Below are 24,715 nucleotides of genomic sequence, written 5' to 3'. Positions count from 1 at the left end.
AAAAACTTTTAACATTTTAGTTTTAATTTTTTCAATTTATCCGCTTTGATTTTTTGTTCTAGTCGAGAATAATTAGTGACTGGCGGCCAAAACAATGTTTCAAAATATAATTTATCCTCCATTGAAAATTTTGATGGAATAAAAAATTCCCCGCTCGTCATTAACATAACCTCCCCTCTTTCCCAAGTAAATACAAGACCTATTTTTCCAAACGCCAACTCTTGGAAGGTTTTCTTTTTATCTTGATCACTCGTGTTAAAACTACATTACAGAAAAAACATTTGGATGTTCATTTATTAATAGTTTTATATTTCTTATATAATGTTTAATTATTTACTTTATTTGGCGTAGTCTAATTCTGATGGATTTAATTTCGTCATTGAAAGAAACCATACGGTGATCCTTATCGGTTATAGTCTAGTAGGAAGACTAGGTCCCCCTGCACCCCCCGGAGATATACTTCTAATCAGTGTTTCTAGATTGGAAAAAATGTGTAGAAAATGACTAGCTATGGCCCCAAGCTGAAAAAATGTCCCACATACCATTTTTATGCAAATTACTGCTGCAAATTTTCTGCAAAATTATGCAAATTTTATGCAAATTTTTGATGAGGAGTAGAGTTGAGGGGTCTTTGAGGGCTTCATCGAGGTGCTCTCGGTTGCAAGACTGGGTCATTCTGAGAAGCACAGCAGGGTCAGAGATCATGATGTTCTCCTCCTCAGTGAATCTCTCCATCAACAGCCTCTCCATTGCCTCACACACTGTTTTGAGGCAAAAGAGGGACTTTGCGTAGGCCTTTCCACTGAGAACACCTTTGAGAGATCCACTTGTTACTAGTTGTGCCTCAAAGAGAATCTCTGCATATCCAGAACCACGCATCTTGTGTCCAGTGAGCATCCCGATGTAGTTCATGGATGTGTGGAAGGGTCCAATCGTTACTACATGACTAGCAAATTCATTTGGCCAGCGCCAGATGATGGGAAGGGCTTTCATGCAGACACCCAGATCAAATGTATTCAGGACCCATCTCTGACCCACCTCAGCAGTTGCTGCCTCGGAACGCTTCAGTAGCTCACGAACAACTGCGTTGTCTGTGATCGGTTGGTGGATAGGCGTGCAGTAGTCGACTGTTGATTTGCTGGGTGGGGGAGAACCAGTTGCAGAGGTGAAACCCCCTAGCCCAGGCACAGGCTGCAGGCCATTGCCATGCCATGCAGGCACCAGGCACAGACCGATCACAGACAACGCAGTTGTTCGTGAGCTACTGAAGCGTTCCGAGGCAGCAACTGCTGAGGTGGGTCAGAGATGGGTCCTGAATACATTTGATCTGGGTGTCTGCATGAAAGCCCTTCCCATCATCTGGCGCTGGCCAAATGAATTTGCTAGTCATGTAGTAACGATTGGACCCTTCCACACATCCATGAACTACATCGGGATGCTCACTGGACACAAGATGCGTGGTTCTGGATATGCAGAGATTCTCTTTGAGGCACAACTAGTAACAAGTGGATCTCTCAAAGGTGTTCTCAGTGGAAAGGCCTACGCAAAGTCCCTCTTTTGCCTCAAAACAGTGTGTGAGGCAATGGAGAGGCTGTTGATGGAGAGATTCACTGAGGAGGAGAACATCATGATCTCTGACCCTGCTGTGCTTCTCAGAATGACCCAGTCTTGCAACCGAGAGCACCTCGATGAAGCCCTCAAAGACCCCTCAACTCTACTCCTCATCAAAAATTTGCATAAAATTTGCATAATTTTGCATAAAATTTGCAGCAGTAATTTGCATAAAAATGGTATGTGGGACATTTTTTCAGCTTGGGGCCATAGCTAGTCATTTTCTACACATTTTTTCCAATCTAGAAACACTGATTAGAAGTATATCTCCGGGGGGTGCAGGGGGACCTAGTCTTCCTATTAGACTAGTTATCTTTAAATTTACTTTGGAAATGGTTTTTCCTGAGACGGGTAAATAGGAGAGATTATTTGGTTCCTTATTGAATTTATAACCTATTGGGGTTGAGTAAGCGCTGAATGAAAATATATTGTATTTGTTTTTACTCCACGTCATAAGCACCATCAACCAAATCACAGTTAATCAACACCGAATTTATGCCTGAGGATATGTCAACGGCGTTATCACTGTAAAACGTATTATTATCCTCAAGTTTTTTTTCAGAGAAACCTAACATCTCTCGGAATGAATTATTGATCATGAAATCTATTTTATAATTATTTTTAAGTCTAATAGTTGATTTTGATGTTTTTGAGTACCTATTTCAATATATTTTGGTTCATCACCTTTTTCTTTCATAATGCGTGAAATTTCTGAACGTAGTACAGGAATCCCGTAAGCTCCGGGGGGTACTTCTATAGTTTTATATCCACTTCCTGGATTATAACTAAACTTGTTATTTTTTTCTGTGATATTAAACAGGGTATTATCGGTTTCCATAGACAATAACGCCGCTTCATATTCTTTTGCGGGATCAAGTTGTATCGGGTATGGTAATGAAGCTGTTTGATCACTCGCTGTAAAATCAAATCTAAGAGTTGTGCTTCTCATTTTATTTTATGTGAGATAAAAGATCTTCGTATTGACATTTATTAATTATTTTCCTATTCATCAACTGATCGAGAATGGCTGATGTTTCATTAAAACAATTGTTGTTTTCCGCCTCCTTACTGCCTAACAGCAGTAATAATCTATTAACTAATTGTGATGAGTCACTCGGAAGAAAACTAACTCCAGAGCCTGAACTCGGTCCAAGTTTATTTAAAACATTTTTAATATGTTTTTCCTTCTCGTTCTTACTTTTTTTAACCTTGAGATCCTCCCCGTAATCAAGCGCGTTTAGCAACTCAATATACTCTCTATCTTCCTCTCTTTCCATATCAAGCGGTTCATCAAAATATTTTGAACCGCTGAGCCCGGTGTTTGTGAGAAGAAACATGAATCTGGGAGTTAATCTAATAGGAGGTCTGTCAGAACTTAAGAATGTCAAGTTATCATTAACTATCCGTTTCGTTAACAAGGTAAAACTGATTTCCTTTTCCTTTATAAATGAGACCCGTTTTGGTTTTTGAACCTGGTGAATATTCACTGTTTAGAAGAGCGTTCACAACATGTTTAGGAGGTTGATTTATCTTCTCAAGTTGTTGGTGTGCTTCTTGTGCCACTATAACTCCTAGCTCTTGATCCGCGAGTTCCTCCAACTCTCGCAACCCTTTATATTGTTTGGGAGTATATGTTATCGCGGGAACTTGATCCGATAAGTCAATCAAATCATGCGTCTCTTGATGTTGTTTGGGAGTATATGTTATCGTGGGAACTTGAAACGAAACCGCCTTTTGTTCGGAAGATTTTAAAATAGGTTTAAAAAACTTCTCTTGTTTTCTTTCAAATACGTCTTCACCTAATAGCTTTTGTCTCCGTTTCTTCTTTATCCCCTCCTGTTGTTTAACAACTTTTGAAAGTAATTGTTGATGTTCCTTACATTTTCTTGCTCGTTCTTCGGCATTCATTTTATTTAACCCAGAAAATTATTGGTTATTATATCATCTTCTTTAACAACCATATATTTATATTTTTCAGCCGTATGTGTCATATGCCCCTCAAATTCATTTTTACTACATAATGTAGAACAATTATCTCTCCAAAAAATATTTATATCTATTGAATTTAGTTTGAATAAAATAAAAGTATTGGCATTATTTCTTATTGAGCGACGAGGGAGTTGAAAGTATGACTGGCTGAGATAAATGCAATTACAGGAAGAATGCTGCCCTCTTGTATAGTAACTGTCCATAACCATTTGGTTTCTCTCATTAACACGATCGTCAAAGATAACGAGGTTCTTTTTTGTTTCATCTAAATCTTGGGGTAAAGGTATATCATCCGTATTATCGCTGAGAATACAAGTTATAGGTATAGACGATGTGAGTTTTGATTTCTTTTTACCTTTTTGTTGCGTATCACAAAATAGTTGTATTAGATCTTTAATGTTGTACTTATTTAGTTTGTGTTGAAGCTTAAATAACCTGATTATATCTTCTTTTTTAAGCCCCGCATTAAAACCTTGTGATAGTAGTTGATACTCTGGTTGAAAACGTAACTTTGAAAATTTAATAATTTTCACATGCTCTAAAAATTTTGGAGTAAGGAGCATCTTTAAAAGCAAACAGGTTTTCCCACATCCGCTTGAACCAACTATTAGACATCTTAATGAATTTGGGAGGTTCTTATGATTATTAAATTTTATCTTACTTTCCCAAATGGGTAAAAAAATCATCCATTTTATATAAACCAACTAAAAATTTACCGTTTAATCATTCATCCTGTGTGTTATCCCTATTATAATTGTGTATACATATTAGAAGTGACTCAACCAACCATCTAATTGAGTTGAATATACAGACTTGGCATTTAATATGGAATATATATTTTTTCTTGACTTGGGTTTACTTTCTGAACTCAGTATATCAATCTGGTGAGTTTATTTTACCCTTTGGTGATGTCTTTGTTGAAAGAACCATGTCACTGATTGTCTTTTGCAGCAAGAAGTCAATAACAGGATTATATCACAGGTGGCGTGACAAAATATAAGGGCAGGTACATTTGACGATTGGCTTCACAATCGGGTAGAAAAGGGTTGTTGCGTTCTGTATTAGTGGAAAACAACTGCTGCCCGTCTACAAAAGTTATTGCCGCTTCCTCTGGAGATGGTCCGTCAACTTGACAATGCTGTTTGTCATGGAGTGGTGGCTTTACGAAATTCTGGCATGAAACAGCGTGCTATTGCTCGGCAGTATGGCATCACTCAAGGTCAGGTGTCAAAGATCCTGAAACGAAATGCTCAGAGGGGTGTCCCTACTCCAATACCGAGGCCAGGACGTCCACGTAGATGATCGCCAGCTGCACCGGTTAGTCTGCAATGGCCGTACCAAGTCAGTTAATCGGCTTAGGGCTGAGTGGCAGCAACTGACAAATGTGCCTGTATTCAGAAGGCTAGTCAACCAACGACTGGTTCAAGCAGGCTATCGTGCCAGGCGTCCCCTAAGAAAGCCACGCCTGACCAGACAACACAGCCAGCGCCGATTGCAGTGGGCCAGAGAGCACCATCAATGGCAGCCAGGACACTGGAATCACGTGACCTTCAGTGACGAGTCTAGATTTCTGGTCTATCGTCAAGATGGCCGCGTCCGAGTGCGCAGACAAGTGCATGAAGCCCACAACGAAGATTGTATAGTGCAAGAGTCCAAGCTGGAGGTGGTGGGGTGACCGTTTGGGCTGCTTTTCATGCAGGGGGCAAAACTGACCTGGTTGTTCTGAATGTAAACCTGAACCAGTTCAAGTACGGGGTCATTCTGGAAGAAACATTGCTTCCATTTGCTCGTGCAGCCTTTCGAGGAAACTTTGTCTTCCAAGATGACAATGAACGGCCTCATCATGCTCGCATGATCCAACACTTTCTTGCTGACGGTGGTGTAGAGCATATGGAGTGGCCTGCCATGTCCCCGGATATGAATCCGATAGAGAACTTGTGGGCAGAATTAACGCGTCAAATCGACAACTTGGACCAGCAGCCGACCTCTGTGCGTGAATTGCAGCAGGCTATTGTCACTGCATGGCAAGCGATTCCTGTCCAAACCTTGGCAAATCTCGTGAACAGCATGCCTCGACGTGTACGTGCTCTCCTGAATGCTCGTGGGGGTACACGAAGTACTGAACTGTAATTTTATTGTCCGTAATCCCAGTCATAATTTAACTTTTGTTTTTGTTGAGAAAAAATTTGGCTAATGTGCAAAATAAAGAGATACTTCTGGAAAACCTACAGAAGTTTAACATTACTGTCCGTGAATTGAGTTCGATATCAGTTCACATCACTTTCAAGGATCAATTTATTTGCTTCGAAATGTCAGATGTGGTTTTTGTTTCTTTTAAAGGTCACATTAACAAAATCTAGAATAATTTCAACATAATTCCAATGAACTTTTGGTTCTAAGTGATCTTGAAAAGTAAGTTCACCCCCACAAAAAAATATTCCATATTAAATGCCAAGTCTGTATCTTGAAATATTTTGAAATTGGGCTCATCCATTTTATATACCCCCAACAAAAAAAATTGATTTTTTTTTTTCACAAACACTACAATATGTTATTTTCAAAATTTATTATTTTGAGAAATTAGGGGGGTGCCGGAGTCTGCCCTTTGTGCCACATGTTAGACATGTGTACCCCTTTATCCCACATGCATCATATGTAGAAAATTCGTGCTTCCTCCTTATCTCCACCTGAGCGCTATAGAATAGTGTAGGTTTAGCAATTTCATTAAACGGGCGGTTCGTTTATATTCCTGGATTAAAAATCCTAATCGCGTATTGTACAAAAATGTATCGCTCGTCACAATATGTTTGAAATGTTTCTTCAACACTTATACTATTTACCCCAATACTGTATACGGTTTCAACATAAGGCAAAATTTAATCTTTTAGTTTATTTAATTTTTCATAAAGTACATTAAATTCCCTAATTCTAATAATATTCACCTTTTCATTGAAGTCATTCATTTTATAATTCTCATGTTTTAAATCAAAATTTCAATTTTTATATTTAATTCATCGTTATAATTCTGAAACTATATTTTTAGGAAAAGGGATCTACCCTTTGTATCACATGTTGGTCACATGTAGACTTTATTATCCACCTTGCGTCACATGTAAAAATTCGGAAATCGTCAAAATCCTCGAAAATCGACAAATCGGAAATTTGGGAAATTTTTTTTTTTGAAAATCTTAAATTTTAGAAATTTGAAATAAATAAATAAATATTTAAAATAATTAATTAATTAAATAATTCGGGCACTTCCGGTTTGTGGTGAGTCACTCCCTGTTTTGGGGGTAAGGGGGGATATGGGGATTCTGCTCGGTCCCAAGTCTATCAATTTAATACTACTCGTACGGATATATATCCCCTTTTGTGATCAGAGTTCAATCCCTTCTTGGTTTTTGAAATACTCTGAAAGACTCGGAAAGTTTTTAATATTTGATGCCAAGTTGGATAATGAACTTGCCATGAATTTAAATGTGTCAAGAAATCTAATATTAGTTATATCATATGTATTTTTATTTATTTATGTCAAATCCTGTTTTTATAAAGATTGTTTTTGTGAATGAAATGTATTTCTGATCCATGTTAGGAATTGCTGAAATGTCTCCAGATGTCTTTGAAAGTTCATTAATAAATAGATGAGTATCATAATGAGCGTTGTTGTGAAGAAAGACTGGAATGAAAGAGGGGAGGTTATAATGAAGATTACAACTTTGATGAGCTGGACCTCTATATTTACCAGTGAGATGACAATGATCACCTTCACCTTTAGACCTTCATCAATTTTCTCATCACAAATATGGCATATATTATTATCTCTAAACATAATTTTCTCTTCTTTTGTTAAGCACATTGGTGTATTGGTTTTTATTATTATTTTAGATAATCGAATACAATCCCTTTCCACTCACCTCACAAACTCCTCTGAAGCATCTTCTCCTCTATAAAGTTCTAACTTGTTGTATTTATCACCCATGGATGATTTGATATAATAACTGAAACTACAAGGAGTATGTTTTTGATATTTACTCGTGTATGATAACGCAGACCCTGGTTAATATCAAAGAAAGTCAATGTATAACGATGAAACAAAAGCAGAGAATAGTTTTACTGTAGCAGTTCCCCTTAAGGGTATATTTGGATTTTGTGATTATGATAAAGTTTTGTATGGACTTAAAATTCGATTTCAACTACAAAGGAATGATAATGTAAATAGATTGCTTTTTGGGGCTGCTAATGCTTTTGGTGATAATAATAAATTTGTTATGAATGATTTGTGTTGGGATATTAGTGAATATACTCCAAATCTTAAAACGGAATAGATGTTGAATAGAAGACTTAACTCGAAGAAACCGCTCAATGTATCGTACCTTAAAAGAAGATGTCAACATGTTAAACTGGAACACACTACCTACACTTGGAATTTAGGTGTTCTGGAAGGAAAGCCGCGATACCTATGGCTCATTTTTAAGAAACCAGATGGAGATGAAGGTTCTGATCTTACTATAATTCACCAACTGTCCGTCCGTCCGTCAGTCTGTCTGTCCGTCCGTTCGAAGGTAGCACAAAAACGGCTGAACCGATCGCAATGATATTTTGGGTGAGTAATCCTGGGATCTCCCGGAGTAAAATAGGGTAGTTTTCCCAATTTCAGCTTTGGCCTCCAGCATTTTCAGGTTTGTACTCCCGCATGACGTTATTTCCCCGGGTGCCGCACAAACGGCTGCACCAATCGCTGCACGGCTGCACTGATCAGACTCGGTGACCTCGGACAAAGACCTTTTATCAGGACATGGGTTGAATCCCTGCTTGAGAAAATGCCAACCCCCTCCCCGCCATCACGGTCGTCTCTTCAACTCACAATCCCACGAGATATGCGGAAAGGACGACCCAAAACCAAGTATCTTCTTTTTTATTCGTATACAAACATCATTAAAAGTAAATAATGACCTTGGCCAAAGTTCAAACGACCTGAGCTTAATCTCTACATGAGAGAATTCCACATAGCTATTGGGGTGGTGTATACGCTAACAGATCGCTGTCTCCATCGATCTTGCCAAGGCCGTAACACCTATCGGCTCAAAATCTTTTTAACTGTTGACTTGGTGGTTTTTACAATGAGGGAAATATTAACAATGTTGTTAAAAGTTTATTGTGTGATTAATTTGTGATTGGAGTTATGTTGTTTGGAATGAAAAAAAGAGATATCGAGTTCAGGTAAATGACGACATGCCGTGATGGTTTCTACTTTCTAAACGTGAACTTCGCGGATCGCCATATGCACATTCGCCACGGACCCACGATCGACGTTTCTATACGTGAACGTACCTGTTTGTTTGCGAACGGGTACGTTTTTCATGGAAGTCCTTCACAAACTTGCTGTCCATGTCTGACGTGCGACTGAGGGTGCCACAGGAATGTGGAATTTATTGCTTTCATGCTTTAGCATTCACGGTATCTGCATTGCCTGTTTGCTTCTGGCCTCCCACCCATGCGCAGCACGTGTATCTCACGAGTAAGAATAATGTGCTGAGTGATAATGCTAAGGTGAAACAACTTTGGGTTTCTCTGGATGGTACATTTTACCCGCGAGATAGATTGGAAATTGATTTGGAAAAAATGATTATGCGGAAGTCTACAAGTCTTACCAAAATGTGTGTGGAAGCAACGGTAATCAAGAGCCCATTTTGGATATGGCTGCGTTTCAAAAACTTTATACACACCGCAATTGACCTGAGTTCTCAAAAGGAAACTATAAAGTCTAATACAGTGGATACTTCTCTATACATTGAAAGAGGGGAGAGTGAAGAAGTTGATGCATATTGTTTGCTTTTGGAAGAAACTGAATTGCAGATTAATACAGACAAGTCAGGAGACCATGATGGTTCACGAGCAAGCGGTATTCAATGACAAAGGACGGACTATAACCGAAACAGGCCCGGAAATGTCAACACGACGGTTACTGACCTTGAAATGAGATAGAAAATAATGTATAATCAGTTATGAGGTTAGTTAGCTACACAATACCGAAAATTCGGTGAAAAATGAAATAAAAAGAAAAGAAATAAATAAAAAATACAAAAAATTGAGCTCCATCGGGCTTGACACATGACATTGGCCTAACCAAATATCAAAACCCCTGTCAGATTCCACCAAACCCCTCGGAGAAGATGTAGCTTGAACTCGATTACCCCCTAAAAAGACATCTTTTTCGCCGTGGCTCCGCCCACAATGGGCGCAATACACCCACTCTAGGCAGGACACAACTAGATCGTGATATCAACCTCCCACCCAAGTTTCATCAAGATCGGATGATATCATCGGGTAGTTATGCTGCGGACAGACAGAGAGACACACACACAGACACACACACAGACACACACACACACAGACACACACACAGACACACACACAGACACACACACAGACACACACACAGACACACACACACAGACAGACGCACACACATGACGAATATAGTGGTCACTTGATAACTCATGAACCAATAATGGTGTTATGACTAATATCACAGTTTTTTTTCTCATAATAAATAAATGAGTAAAGTATCAAATGATGTATATGTTAATCAAATCAATCATGATAAATTAACATCTTGTATTCAAAATCAAAAGCCTTGTATGATTAATGTTAAAACAATTCAGAGAAAAGGAGATATAAGAATTGATGTTTTGCTCACAAGAGAGCGGGTGAAAACCTTGAATGATGTTGGTTCACTTACATTTAAAATATCAAAACCTATGTTGAAGAAATATTCAATAAAGGATACAAGAGGAGGATTTCTTCCATTTCTAATTCCTTTACTTACTGGTTTAAGTGCGGCGGGAGCTTTGACGGGTGGTATTTCGGCAGCGGTAAAAACTGCTAACGAAAGGAAGGCACAACTAAAAGCTCAAAAAGAATTGGAAAGACATAACAAAGAGTTGGAGAAAGAAATTAGTGGAAGTGGTATAATTGTAGATTTTGCTGAAAAGCTTGAAAGCCTACCTGATAAAGTGAGATTGTTAGTTGGAGATATGCTTTCTTCTATCGCACAGGCAGGTGTAAAACGAACTAAAAGGGGTCATGGATTATATCTTTCTTATAAATAAATGGATAAATGGTTTAAACAATTTGGAAAGAATACAACGTCAAATATAGAACTTACTAAATATTGTAAAAAACTAAAAATTGATTATGTAATTATTTGTATGAGAGATGAATTAACAAAGCTGTCTAAAAATACAAAGAATATTATTATGAATTTAAAAGATACAGTGCATTCAAAAAGTATTCAGACCCCTTCACTTTTTTCACATTTTGTTATGTTGCAGCCTTATGCTGAAATCGTTTAAATTCATTTTTTCCCTCATCAATCTACACTCAATACCCCATAATGACAAAGAGAAAACAGGATTTTTGAAAGTTTTGCAAACTTATTAAAAAGAAAAAACTGAAACATCACACTGACATAAGTATTCATACCCTTTGCTATGACACTTGAAATTTAGCTCAGGTGCCTCCCATTTCTCTTGATCATCTTTGAGATGTTTCTACACCTTGAATGGAGTCCACCTGTGGTAAATTCAATTGATTGGACATGATTAGGAAAGGCACACACCTGTCTATATAAGGTCTCACAGCTGACAATGCATATCAGAGCAAAAACCAAGCCATGACGTCGAAGGAACTGCCTGCAGAGCTCAGAGACAGGATTGTGTCGAGGCACAGATCTGGGGAAGCCTACAAAAAAATTTCTGCTGCATTGAAGGTTCCAAAGAGCACAGTGGCCTCCATAATTCTTAAATGGAAGAAGTTTGGAACAACCAGGATTCTTCCTAGAGCTGGTTGCCCGGCCAAACTGAGCAATCGGGGAGAAGGTCCTTGGTAATAGAGGTGACCAAGAACCCGATGGTCACTGGCTGAGCTCCAGAGATCCTGTGTGGAGATGGAAGAAACTTCCAGAAGGACAACCATCACTGCAACACTCCACCGATCTGGGATTTATGGCAGAGTGGCCAGACGGAAGCCAAACAGTTCAATCTTTGTTTCATCAGACCACAGAATCTTGTTTCTCACAGTCCGAGAGTCCTTTAGTTGCTTTTTTGCAAACTCCAAGCGGGCTTTCAAGTGTCTTTCACTGAGGAGAGGATTATAATTTTACGTATTTGAAGTAGTGATAATAGTGTAGGCTGTTATGTCATTTCGTGTTTTTTTTTTGTTAAAAGCAAAATTCCACTTGATTCCTTGTCTTTGGGGTGTCACATGTTCGAAAAAATAGGTTGTTAATTTTTTTAAACGGATTAAGGGTGTCAAATCCAAGATGGCCGCCAAAATATATAAATTCCATTAAAACTGGTATTCTGAACACAGTATGAGGTCCAAATTAATGATAATACCCATAATTTCAATACCAAGGAGTTCAAAAACAATTAATTTCAATATGGCAGTCAAATTCAAAATGGTGGAAAAATCCAAGATGGCCGCCACTTCTTAAATAACCACAGTACAAAAACTTAATGTTCTTGATAACACAAATTGTGAATGATGAAATAGGTCCATTTTGGTGGTAATGCCCACATAAGTAATGCTAGGCCGTTGGGGAAACATGTTACTGATTCGTTGAAATCGGTGGATGCCAGCCATAGTGAGAAATAGTGAGAAAATCCAATATGGCTACCACTGTTTTACACAAAGGTCCACATTGCTATAACAATGATAGCGTAATGTAATTTCCTGTTTGACCATATTTAAATATTCCTGTCTCACAATCATCCGTTTTACCTTACAAGTCCTCGTGTTCATCTCCCACAATGTTCTGAGCTGATTGCTCATTGTTGCTACAGCCGTAGTTCAAACAGCTACAGACCTCTGTGCATGGGAGTTTATTGCTGCGGCAACTACAGGAGTTTCCTTTGCATCCTGATTTGCAGCCACATTTTACCAGCTTAGTCACAGCCTCTGGTGCTGGAGGGTTCAAACACATCACCGGAAGAAATATATTTTCCTCTGACTTCCATCCGTAGTCAGTGGGAGAAGGAAGGGACGGTTGACTTTTGCATGCCTGCATCCATATCATTGCAATATAATGTGCTCGCAGAATGTGTGGTGTCAATGATCCAGAGGTTGGAGGCAGACTCTCTCCCTCGGCCTGTCGATTTGAGTACAAGAACCATCGTAGTGCATTTACTTTGGTGTGTGTTTTGGATCTGTACAACAAGCAAACGAACCTTTCCAGTTGGTCAATTGCGTTTGGAGAGGGTGTAGCAGCAGATTTCCAAGTGAAGCAAGTGAATCCAGTATCATATCATCGCAGGACATGAACACCTTCATACACCAGTCCTTTGTCCTGCCGGCGAACCTGCCACACATATCTGGTCCTGTGAAAGAATGAAACCCGAGAATAGCTGAGGCGCGGTTAACTCCTAACTTTTCAAAGATAGGTTTGACTGCAATTTTCCTATTCAGTTTTCCTTTTCCGGTAAGGAAATATGTCTCAGCAGGTAGCTGTGGATACATGTGGATCATCAGCAAGAAGACATCGGTATCTGGAGAGTCTATTACAAGTTCTACATCGCCGTTAACTGTTAGGGCATGGAGCAAGAGTAACGTATCCGCTTCTTCATGACCATGTTTTACCAATTCATCAGGCACACTTACATTGCCTTTTGTCTCAGTGCCGAAGGTTACCATGAACTTCTTCAATTTGTTGGCAGAGCTGTTGCTGTGATCCAGAGTCTTTGCAGCTAAATACTCTACAAGTTCTGCCTTGGTTTTGACACTTGAAAGGAAGTCCTTCAAGGAAATATTCTGGATCAGTGTACTATCTTGGATGTGATAGTAGGTCGAGTTTCCCTTTGTTCTCTTTTTGCTCATTTGCTCTTTCAGAGAACTTTCGACGTATCTGTCAAATACCAGTCTTACTTCGTCGTAGTTAGCTGCAATCCTGATAAGCTTTTCAAGAAATGACATGGCAAAATCACTGCATGTTTTCATTTTGTCTGTCTTGGAGATGGAGTTAACGAGGGCCATGCCATCTATGACTACAACTTTAAATTTCTCAGACATGTCGGACATGTCAGTTGAAGCTTCTTGCTCAGGCTGCGCTTCTTGTACTTCAGGCGCCTCGGCTTGGGGTGGTACTTCAGTTTGGGAGTTTTCACTCAATACTTGGTCGCCAGAAACACTCGGTATGGCATTAGCTGGATCGCTTGTGGCTTCTGTTGGGCTAGGTTGCTCCTTGGTAACTAGTGCTTCAAGATGATGAAGGACCTTAGCCTTGTCATATGCTAGAAGTGACCCATCCGAAGCGAAAAGGGCACGTGGAACAATTCCAAATTCATACTTCCCAATACAGTCCTTTAGATCAAGGTCTGGACGGCTTCTTGATGCTACTATAAACCTCTGTAGGAGTCCTCGTTCTTCTTTGACTTTAATGAGTTTGTCACCTGCTTTCACTTTCTTCACTGTGTTGGCACTTTTGAAAGTGCCTATGTTCTTTCTCTTCATTGGATCCCACACTGAAAGTTTTCCTTCTGTAAGGCGTTCTTTGACAAATGTCTGGAACAACTGTTGTCCGATGGCATCGCGGTCTACTATGTCCTTTGTTACCTTTTCATCAATTACTTTCTTGGTAAGAAGGTTACACAGGTCACTCTCATCGGTTACGAATGGGTCTCCATGAACAACAAATACCTCTGTCAATCTAGCGGAATTTCTCATTACTCGGGTGGACTTTCCCCCTGTGATCTCGTGGTGTTGGTCTCTGGTATCAGCACCTTCCATGCCATATTCTCTTTGAAACTCCTCTACTAGATTAGACAAGTCAGGTGCAATCAGGAAGAAACGGTCTAGAGCTCTCTCAATTTGGGTTATTCCAGTAATGCCTCCAATGACCTTGAGTTTGCGGTTCTCCTGCTCAATTCCGTGATCTGGACCTATTGAAGTGAATGCAGCAATCCCCTTCGTCACACAGAAATTTCCTTTCAGGAGTTCTGCCCAGACATCTGGAAAAACTTGTTCTGTTTGCTGCATTGTTGACAGGTACAAAGGGAGCAAACGTGCGTAGTTCAGGTGGTCGTGAGCAAAGAAGTACTTGATAAGAGCTTCAGTGCTTTCCATATGCAGCAGCAGGTCCCATTGTCTGGTAGCTCTAATATACTGAAGGATAGTTTCAAACTGCCTCGAGTAGTTACGGATGTAGTGTTGAATTGGTGCTGGATTGCTTTCAAACTGTCCCAACTTTGTGAGGATATCTCTAGATTCGAACATGGTCATGGTTTCTCTGACGGCATCTCTGAGGTTTTGACGGTTGCCTGTGTTCATGCTGATATCTTTCTGATATGCTTTTTCCAAATCAATGGACGCTTCACTTAGGAACACTTTCTCTTCTGGTGCTTTTGTTAGGAACCTGTCAAACTAGAGATGGTATAGAGCAAGCAATGTTACAGTATGTGCTTCTAGGGACCTGTAGAGATGTTTTCCATTTAGGATTTGCGTTACGGTTGTTGGAGAATATAGTCCAGCTTCGACCCAAGCCTGGTCAATGCCGCTTCCTTCCACGTATTTGCCTAATGCCGCCAATGCCCAGAAGACTACGTGCAACTCACCAGGCCGAAACAGGAACTGCTTCTTCATTTCATCTCTTTCTACCCATAGTTTCATTGCCATATCATAGAGTTGGAGATCAAGTGTCATCACTGTTATTTTGTCTTTTCCAAGAACCTGAGTTGTCATATTATGTGCTCATCAGACCAGTATAAAGGGTTCCGTAGTCTGTAGGTGGTGATCGTATCAGTGGTGGAACTAAAGAGACATTGGTTCGGCTCGCTGAAGAAGACAGCAGGGAGTTAAAAGCACCCCATGTTCCTTGAGACTTTGATTTTGCTTGTGTTGCTTGTGTTTGATCTTCAACTGTATCGAGATGTGTTTCTGGAGTCTCGTTTTGTGCTTGAGGTTCGTCATCTCTTTCACTGAGTTGTGTTTCTGACGAAGTGGTTTGTGATTGTGTTTCATCGCTATGTTCCTCGAGATCTAAACAGCCAATTATCCATGCCATATCGGTCTTCTTGCTCGTATCTGTGATGGGATGAGAGCTGCTTAGCTTGCATGGAAACTTCTTCTTTATAATCTCCGGCTTCTTGCATGTGAGATACTCACATTCTACGGCATCAACCAATGTTTGAGAACTTGATGTACGGTCAATTTCGACTTTGGGCAACATTGCTGGCTTGTTGTGGTCTGTGGACTGGTAAACAGCTATTGCTGTTCCATGGAGCGTGTTCATACCGCAAGGCGTGGCTTCCAGAAAGTCAATGTTATCTAAGGTATACCAAACAAATGTATCCTTAACTAGCCAAGGTGGTAGGCAAAGTCCACCTACTGAATCCATTTGCTTTCTGACAGTATTGGCGATGCCAGTCTCAATTTCCATAACTTTGGAATAACTGATGCCAATGTCAAGCTGTTCCAACTTTGATACAGGGGTCTTCGATCTTGTATTCTTGTGCACGTCTAAGGCCAAGCCCACTGAAAGAGGAGTTTCGCAGAGGTTTCTGAAGTCACTCCCTAAGTGTTTTGGTGTAAACGACACCTGTCTGTCAGATTTGTAAGCTTGAACAAAGTGCTGTGCTAAAACGGAGGCACTTTGATCTACAGATGTTCTCCTCCTTTCAGTTTGAATTGGTCTTGGTCCCTGGATGGCATGTTTGCAAAATGTGTACAACAGTGGAGGTGGTTCATAGTCTTGAAATGTCCCACGGAACTTCCAGTTGGGTGAATTGGCAATATCTCGTCCTACTATTGTGGCTGCTTTGAACAGGATCTTCAATTCTCCTGTGAGATCTTCTGTCTCTAGGGCAGTTGACAGAGCTGCTTCTTTTACTTTAGTTGGAAGAACTTGTACAGGTTTAGTCTTGTCTGGTGGTCTGTTGAAGTGCACATCAGGGATGTTATCCAGAATCAGCTGCTTTAGGAACGGTTTGTACATTTGTTTGGAAGTTAAGGGCACTCCATTTCCTTCTAATATGTTGATGTAAGTTGTTTGAATATCATTCATGTTCAAAGCAGTTTCTCTAGTTTTCAGTTCATTTGCTATTACTTCAAGTATCTCAAGGTCAGATATGGCTTGGCCAAATTTTTTTGCTGATCTGGGTTCCTTCGCTCTTGCAATGTCCCTCTTTGCTTTTACAAAGCAAGGTAGATGATATCTGATATCATAAGCAACTGCTGCTAGGGGATCAGTTGCTGCAATAACATTACTTAGCCTTGCCTTCAGATTTACATCATTTGTGTTCCGGCCAATTTCCATAAACTGGGATCCCATATTCTTGGTTGCAACATCATGGAGCTTGACTCTTGTGTCTTCAGCACACAGAACACATTTGATGTTGTCAGTATATTTTTCTCTTCTACCTCTCACGGACGTCGAAGGAGAATCCGCTGCAGAACAAGAAGGACGTCCTATCTTCTTCTGTCATATGAAAGCAACATCTCCCACTAATGCTGCCTTTTTGAATCGTGTCTTTGCCTTATCAATGTTACCTTTGTGTGTAACATTTGCATAGCATCTCTTGTGATAGGAAACACCCTCATTTATCAGTTGTTCTGCTGAAAAGTCCTGAACACAGGCATTCAGTTCAGCATAGTCTGTGTCTCCATATCCATATCGCAGTTGAGCAGAGTCAATGATATTCTGAATGGAATCTAATGCAGGTTTTGCTACATAGCTTTTGTAGTCAGCTTGCCGAACACCAGTCTGGCAAATAAAACACAGCTTGAAATCCACGGATTTTGGCCTCTTGTCGGGGGGAAGAGCTTCCATCACGGGTATCAACCTCACCTATAGGTTCAAATTAAGGAGAGTGAGGTATACATCATGATAGTTGTCGTGACACCATTTTAAAAAGATATCACTATTTGATGTATTAACAGCTTTTGATATTTGTTTCAGTAACACTATCAATGTAGAATCAAACTCGTCATAATAAGTATCCAATGTTGCTGCATATAACTGTAACTACACTTAAAAATCCACCACTAACCTGGCAATAAATCCACTACGTTGTGTTTTGTGCTTGTCGTCAGGGCTTCTACCCGTGGCTTCTTATCAACTTTGATACGAGATGCTTGTTCAAACTTCGGAGAAGGGGAGGAACAGGGTTTTTGGCGTTCTAACCTACAAGTATAACAGCAAATGTGTACATAGGACAACTAGTGTTTAATGCACTACAGATATAATACAATATGACAGGAATCAGTACATACCGTGGATGTATAAAAAGGATCATTGAAGGACCATTGCCCGCCTTTACAGTCAATGCAAATTGTTTTCTGCTATTCAGTTTCTCTTGTTTTGTTGTTTAAGTTTCTGGTTCATTTTCCAATACTACTCACTAACCTGGCTACTATCAAAACGCTTGTTCAGATACGGTATATCTTGAGTGGGTAAGGACTCCTACCATGGTACAGCTAACAACTTTTTTGCTTGCTAATCTGTCCTGAACTTCAAAATCTGGGGATGGACATGGTTGACAGCATAGTAACCTAAAATAGAAACAGTGCTTTGTACATTAATGTCAAGATTATAATCAATATTGTAATACTGGTAGAGGATGTAGACGTTTTCACTCACTCAAATAATAAGATCGGCCTGTGTTTCTAATGGCAGCCATTTTAAAATTCAAGATGGCTGCCATCCACCGTTTTCAACGAATCAGTAACATATTTCCCCAACGGCTAAGCATTGCTTGTGCGGGTATTACCACCAAATGGACCTTTTCCATCATTCACAATTTGTGTTATCAAGAACATTAAGTTTTTGTACTGTGGTTATTTAAGAAGTGGCGGCCATCTTGGATGTTTCCACCATTTTGAATTTGACTGCCATATTGAAATTAATTGTTTTTGAACTCCTTGGTATTGAAATTATGGGTATTATCATTAATTTGGACCTCATACTGTGTTCAGAATACCAGTTTTAATGGAATTTATATATTTTGGCGGCCATCTTGGATTTGACACCCTTAATCCGTTTTAAAAAATTAACAACCTATTTTTTCGAACATGTGACACCCCAAAGACAAGGAATCAAGTGGAATTTTGCTTTTAACAAAAAAAAAAACACGACAGCCATTTTTAAGACATAGCAGCCTACACTATAAATGTAGGGGTGTACTTACTTTTTCCACATGCGAAATTTGCATTTATGTTTCTTTAAATTATACAATGGACTACAAAATGTAAATGTTTCATGATATTTGTTATATTATATCACCTTTATCTATCAATATTGTTGAAATGAAGATCAAATAGCTGTATGTTGAAATATGTTGAAAAAGTCCAAACTTTACATTGGGTGTACTTACTTTTTCACATGACTGTATATCTAAGAAAATGATTTTACTCGTACTATATCCACTACCCACCACAGTATTATCTACATCCTGCTTCTGTTTTATAAGTTCGCCATAAACACCCGATGATAAGAAATCTTGGAATGATGTGATAAAGTGAGGGTCTGTTCTCATATAAGGAGTTTCTTCAACACCATCTTTTACGATACCCATTTTTACCCCCATATAAAACTTTAAAGTATTCATCTCAGTCAACGTATCTTTTACAAGTGTTTCAACAGCAGGTTTAATCATCTCAATCGCCTCAGCGATTGATTTTGGTCCAGGAGTTCCAAACTCAAAAACCCTAATCTTAATGTGTCCCTTAAATGCTCCATCAGAGTTTTTAATAGAGTATCCAGACATATTCTTGTGTTTGCGTGATTGAAGGTGAGACTTAAAGCCCTCCTTTTTAATATCCTTATTACAGACATCACAGTGTTTAACATCAGACACGGGAGGTAGTTCTCCTGTATTTTGCCTATGCTTTTTTGTTATAAGATGTTTGTTATACCAGACCTTTTTAATGTCCTTAGAACAGACATCACAGTGTTTAACATTAGACTTTGGAGGTAGTTCTCCTGTATTTCGTCTCTGCTTTTTGTTGTTAGATGGCGTGCCAAAGCACGCTTATGGTATTCATGATTACAAATGTCGCAATACGTTGTATCCAGCGTATTGTTCATTGTTGATTGCTTGTTCATTGAACAAGAACATTGTTCATTGCTTTAGAATCTAAAGAGTCTCTCAGGTGAACCCCACAGGTAGAGTCTCCAAAACGAAACCAGTTTTCAAAGTCTCCAAGGTATAACCACATTCCTGTTGAGCCTCCAAGATAGGTATCACATTGTGAGTTATCAAAACAAAACCTACATTCCAAGTCTCCAAAAATATAACCATCTTTCCAAGTCTCCAAGGTAAAACCACAATTTTCAGAAATATTGGGGGTTTCCATGATAAGTCTCACATAATATAACTGTGGACCATCAGGGAAAACTCCCATTCCCCAATTTTTAAGGGTTTCCATGATAAGTCTCACATAATATAACTGTGGACCATCAGGGAAAACTCCCGGTTCCCAATTTTTTAGGGTTTCCGTGATAAGTCTCACATAGTAAAACTGCGGACCATCAAGGAAAACTCCCGTTTCCCAATCTTTTAGGGTTTCCGTGATAAGTCTCACAAAATATAACTGTGGACCATCAAGGAAAACTCCTGTTTCCCAATTTTTTTGGGTTTCCGTGATAAGTCTCACATAATATAACTGTGGACCATCAAGGAAAACTCCAGTTTCCCAATTTTTTTGGGTTTCCGTGATAAGTCTCACATAATGTAACTGTAGACCATCAAGGAAAACTCCTGTTTCCAAAATTTTAAGGGTTTCCGTGATAAGTCTCACATAATATAACTGTGGACCATCAGGGAAAACTCCCGTTTCCCAATTTTCAGAAATGTATGGGTCTCCAATGTATAACTTGTATTCTGGCTCATCAAGGTAGAACTTGTTCAGTGGGTTTTGTTTCGATAACTCACAACAAGTATCATCATGGTAAAACTCTTTTTCAGGATTTTGTGGATCTCCAAGGTATAACTCTTTGGCTGGGTCATCAAGGTAGAACTTGTTCTGTGGGTCTTGGTTGTTCAAAATGTCTTCAAACAAATCAATAACTTCATCCCAAGTTGTGTTAAAAGTAGTATTTTCATTTCGTATCTCAGATACAATTTCCTCCATTGATAAGAGGTTCGAGTCTAGTTCATCAATCTGAAGTTTGTGCTCCACACAGGTAGTAGGACTCTAAGGTCGGCCGTAATCATCACACTCAAGCTGTGGGCAGTGGTCCATTCTCAAGAGAAGCAGGAAGTCTTTTAAAAAAAGCCTGCGCTGCCACCCTTTATATAAGAATGGGTTGTGCGTGTCATTTCCTGTGGAAATTCCCTGGGCAAGCCTGGACATGTCTTAACTGGAAATGATGTAATGGGAATTTCCTGAAAATGATGTAATGTCGAAACTGAAAATGATGTAATGTCTTAACTGGAAATGATGCAATGGTAGAGAGTTTATAAAGTGGGTGGGGGCTTAGCAAAAAGTGGGCGGAGCTTAGCAAAAAGTGGGTGGGGCCTACCAAAAAGTGGGTGGGGCTTAGGAGTAGGTTGGGTGAGGTCATTAAGAGAACTATATCATTTCATATTAGCTCAAGATGGTGATTGTTCTTTTAAGAGAATTAAGCTATTACCTAAAAATGAAACACAAATACTCGTTAGGTCTCTGTTCGAGTATAATGAAAAATGGGGAGCGTTAATAAGCTAAATGTAGACCATTGACTTCAATGTGTTTTAATAGTTGGTAAATGGGCTTCGTTGAAGGGGGGAAAAAGGGTGATTTAGTAAGTTTCAATGCGCTTCCCCATTCACTTACATGTTAAAGTTGAGGTGTGCCAGAACCAACATTCTTCTCCTACTCTAACACCTTCCTTCAAGGAGGAGAATGCAAGTTGTTTTAAATCAACTGCCTCACCACAGGATTCAGAGTATCAAGAGCGGGAGGATGCGTATGATAACTGAAAGACGAGATGGGATGAATCTGTGCATAAGAGAGAGCAGGTTTCTGTGGAAGAATTCCTCAGGTGAATTAATATCAGGGGTGCTAGATATAGAAGACCAGTCCTGAAGCATGATTGCTGTTTGCAGTCCTTCCCTGTTTGCTTGAGTGAACTCCCACACTCGCTGGGGCTGAGGCTGTTCTCTGGGAATGGCCAGAGAGATGTTGCCCTTCACAACCACATGATCAGATGAGCCAATTGGGGTGGAGGACGAGCAAGATACCTTGGCAGGAACGTTGGTCATCACCAAATCCAGAAGGGAAGAATTGTCATTGGGAGAGATCTGGGTGGGAAAATCATGGATTGAGTGAGTCCCATGGAGTCACAGAAATCTTTTGCAGAAGTGATATGGCTGGTGAGACCGTCCCGTCTATCTCTCATTTTCATCATCCCTCGACATCATCCCTCGTGATGTTTGAGGTTACCAACACCCGGCCAATTAACACGGTGAGAATTGAAGTTACCACATATGAGAACGAGACAGTTGGGATGAGTGATTAAAAATTTGTCCATGTTATCAGAGAAAGATGTAGATAGAGTTGTCACTATTGGGAGGACGGTGCAACACTAACACCCAGAGAAACGTGGAGGGTAGGGGAAGTCACAGCCAGATGTATTCCTGGAGGTGTACGAGCAGTAAACTGAGTGAGAAATCGTTTTGGATGTACAGCTTAACTCCGCCACCAGGATGGGGTTCAGGTCAATCAAACCAGAGAAGACAATACTCAGGGAGAGATTTTTTTTTTTTTTTTTGTATACTGAATCGAGGCTCGTGAAAGAGCTAACATTTACTTCACAAACAAATCAACCAGACAAACAAAATATATAAAAAGAGGGAGCGGGAGACAAGATGGGGAGAGAAGGGGAAGCACACAAACACAACATTTGAGAGCAGGGAGATGTGTGGGAGGGAGAGGGCTTGGGGGGAGGAGGCGTGGGAAGGGGGGGGGGGGGGTGGGAGAAGTATAAAACACAAGGGCACCAAGGACTTCCGGGACAGAAGTTGGTATTTCAAAAAAGTGGAATTGGGGTGAAATTAGCGGGGGTAGAAAAGATCAAGGTTTTGGATGGGGGAAGATAAGAGATGGTGGTGAACAGCTGTTTTAAAGACCTGGAGGGTGGAGTGGGATTGAAGAGAGTGAGGGAGTTTGTTCCAGAGGTGGGAGAAAAGAGGAATGAAGGAGTGAAGGTGAACAGAGAGTCTTGATTTTGGCAGTTTAACCATAAGAGGGTTGTCGGCAGATCTTGTGCGACCTGTAGGAATATTTGCGGGACAGAGTCCAGAGAGAGCTGGGGGGGGGGGGGGGCGGAGGGAGGGGAGGGAAGGCCAGAGAGGAGTCGGTAGAAGACGGAAAGACCTGCGGTGAGTGAGTGAGAGGCCCTTGGAGTTAGCTTCATCGCGGGAGATTCCAATGATTCTGAATGCTTTGGTTTCAACAGCGTGAAGACGAGCTAGGTGTGAGGCAGGAGCACCAGCCCAGAGGGGAGAGCAGTATTACATTGAGCTGCGGATGAAAGCCTTGTATGTGGTGAGGAGCTCAGGTGTGCAAAGGAAGGACTTCGCACGACGGAGGATGCGCAGTCGGCGACTGGCTTTGGAGGCCAGATTTGAAATGTGGTTTTCCCAGGAAAGATCATGGCAGATAGTGAGACCCAAAAGCTTGAGTGGCAGAACTTCTTGGAGAGGATTATTCAGAAAGTGGATGGGAGGGTTTTCCAGTCGGTGTTTTCGGAGAGACATCGTAAGAGTGTGAGATTTGTCAGGATTGAAAGACATGTTCCACTTGTTTGCCCAGTCTGCGATTTTGTCCAGGTCTGCAGAGAGTGAGGAGGCTGCAGACTGCCGATCTGAGGGATGAAGAATGGAGCGTCAGAGAGTAGAGTCATCAGCAAAGAGATAGAGAGGATTTTCAAGAGAGTCAGAGAGATCATTGATGAAGACCAGAAAAAGCACAGGGCCCAGAACACTGCCTTGGGGAACTCCAACCTGAACAGGAAGAGGAGATGAGAGAAACCCTTTCAGGACCACAATGCACTTGACCATACTAAGGAGTTAGGGATGTCCTGTGGGAGGAAGGATTCTGTTAAACAGATCATGTGCGGTTTATCATCTGTTTCCTGGGTTGAGAGATCTGTCAGATTGGAAAGGAGGCCCCGGATGTTTGAGGTCCACACAGTTAGGGATAGGGGAGAGGAGTTTCTGATAGGACATAGGGATGTGGGAAGGATGAAGTAGAGCATGTGGGTCAGATTGAAGGCGGGGGATGTAGGGAGAGGTTGAAGTTGGGAGGGGCAAGAGCGACCCTGGGAGAGGAGGAGCATGGGAGTGGGCGAAGCTGGGAGAGGGAGTAGCGTGGGAGTGGGCGAAGCTGAGAGGGGTAAGACGAGGGTGGAGTAGAAGGGGGGATGGTACTGACAGAGGGGTGTGACACCATGAATGGACGTGAGGGGGGAAATTTTGCCTCCCCTTGCAAAATTGACGCCTCAGGATTCCCAGACTGGGATTTCCCTGGATTCCCAGATTCCCAGAATGTTTTTGGTTGAAGGGATGGAGAAAAATTTGGCTGTAAGTGAAAGAGGAGGTTGGATGAACTAAGTGTTTCGGAGTGAGGAGGCTTTGGGAATAAGCCCCCATACATTTTGGAGTAAATAAAAATAAGGTTTTGGGAATAAGGAATCCCTCGTGATGAAGCTGTCGATGGGCCTATAACTTCATCATCCCCGGCAGTTCGTCGGTCTCTCTGTCTTCCGCCTCATTTCTGGTCTTGCACCCTCTGCCCTCTCCATGCTCTGTTCCTCGCTCCCACCCCCACACCTCCAGGTATCTGCAGGACAAACACGGTCCACCAGCAATCCCCTCCGAGTGAAACTGCCCAAATCTAGAACCACTGCTCGTCTCCACTCATTCATTTCTCTTTTTCCCCACCTGTTGAACCACTTTGTGTACTCCCTTCAATCTCATTCTTCCCTCAGACAGGTCTTCAAGACAGCTTTTCACCAGTATCCTAGATCATTCCTGATCAAAAACCATGATCTTTTCTACCCTTGTTAACCCAGCCTCCCCCCCCCACCCCCCTTACCCCATCACCCCCCAACTCCATTCAGATTTCCTGTTTTCTCTCC

At 40.7% G+C, this 24,715-nt stretch overlaps 1 protein-coding gene across 1 annotated transcript in view; it reads left to right on the top strand.

Moving 5' to 3' along the window:
• The window catches only part of MAN2A2 (mannosidase alpha class 2A member 2), a 421,122-nt gene that overhangs the window by 121,404 nt on the left and 275,003 nt on the right, over nucleotides 1–24,715 (top strand). The window lies entirely within an intron of this gene.

Source organism: Myxine glutinosa, chromosome 2 (genome assembly GCF_964187855.1).
Source record: "Myxine glutinosa chromosome 2, kmMyxGlut1.1, whole genome shotgun sequence".
Taxonomy (NCBI): Eukaryota; Metazoa; Chordata; class Myxini; order Myxiniformes; family Myxinidae; genus Myxine; species Myxine glutinosa.
Note: the sequence above shows the minus strand (reverse complement) of the source record. Positions and strands in the feature narration are given on the sequence as shown.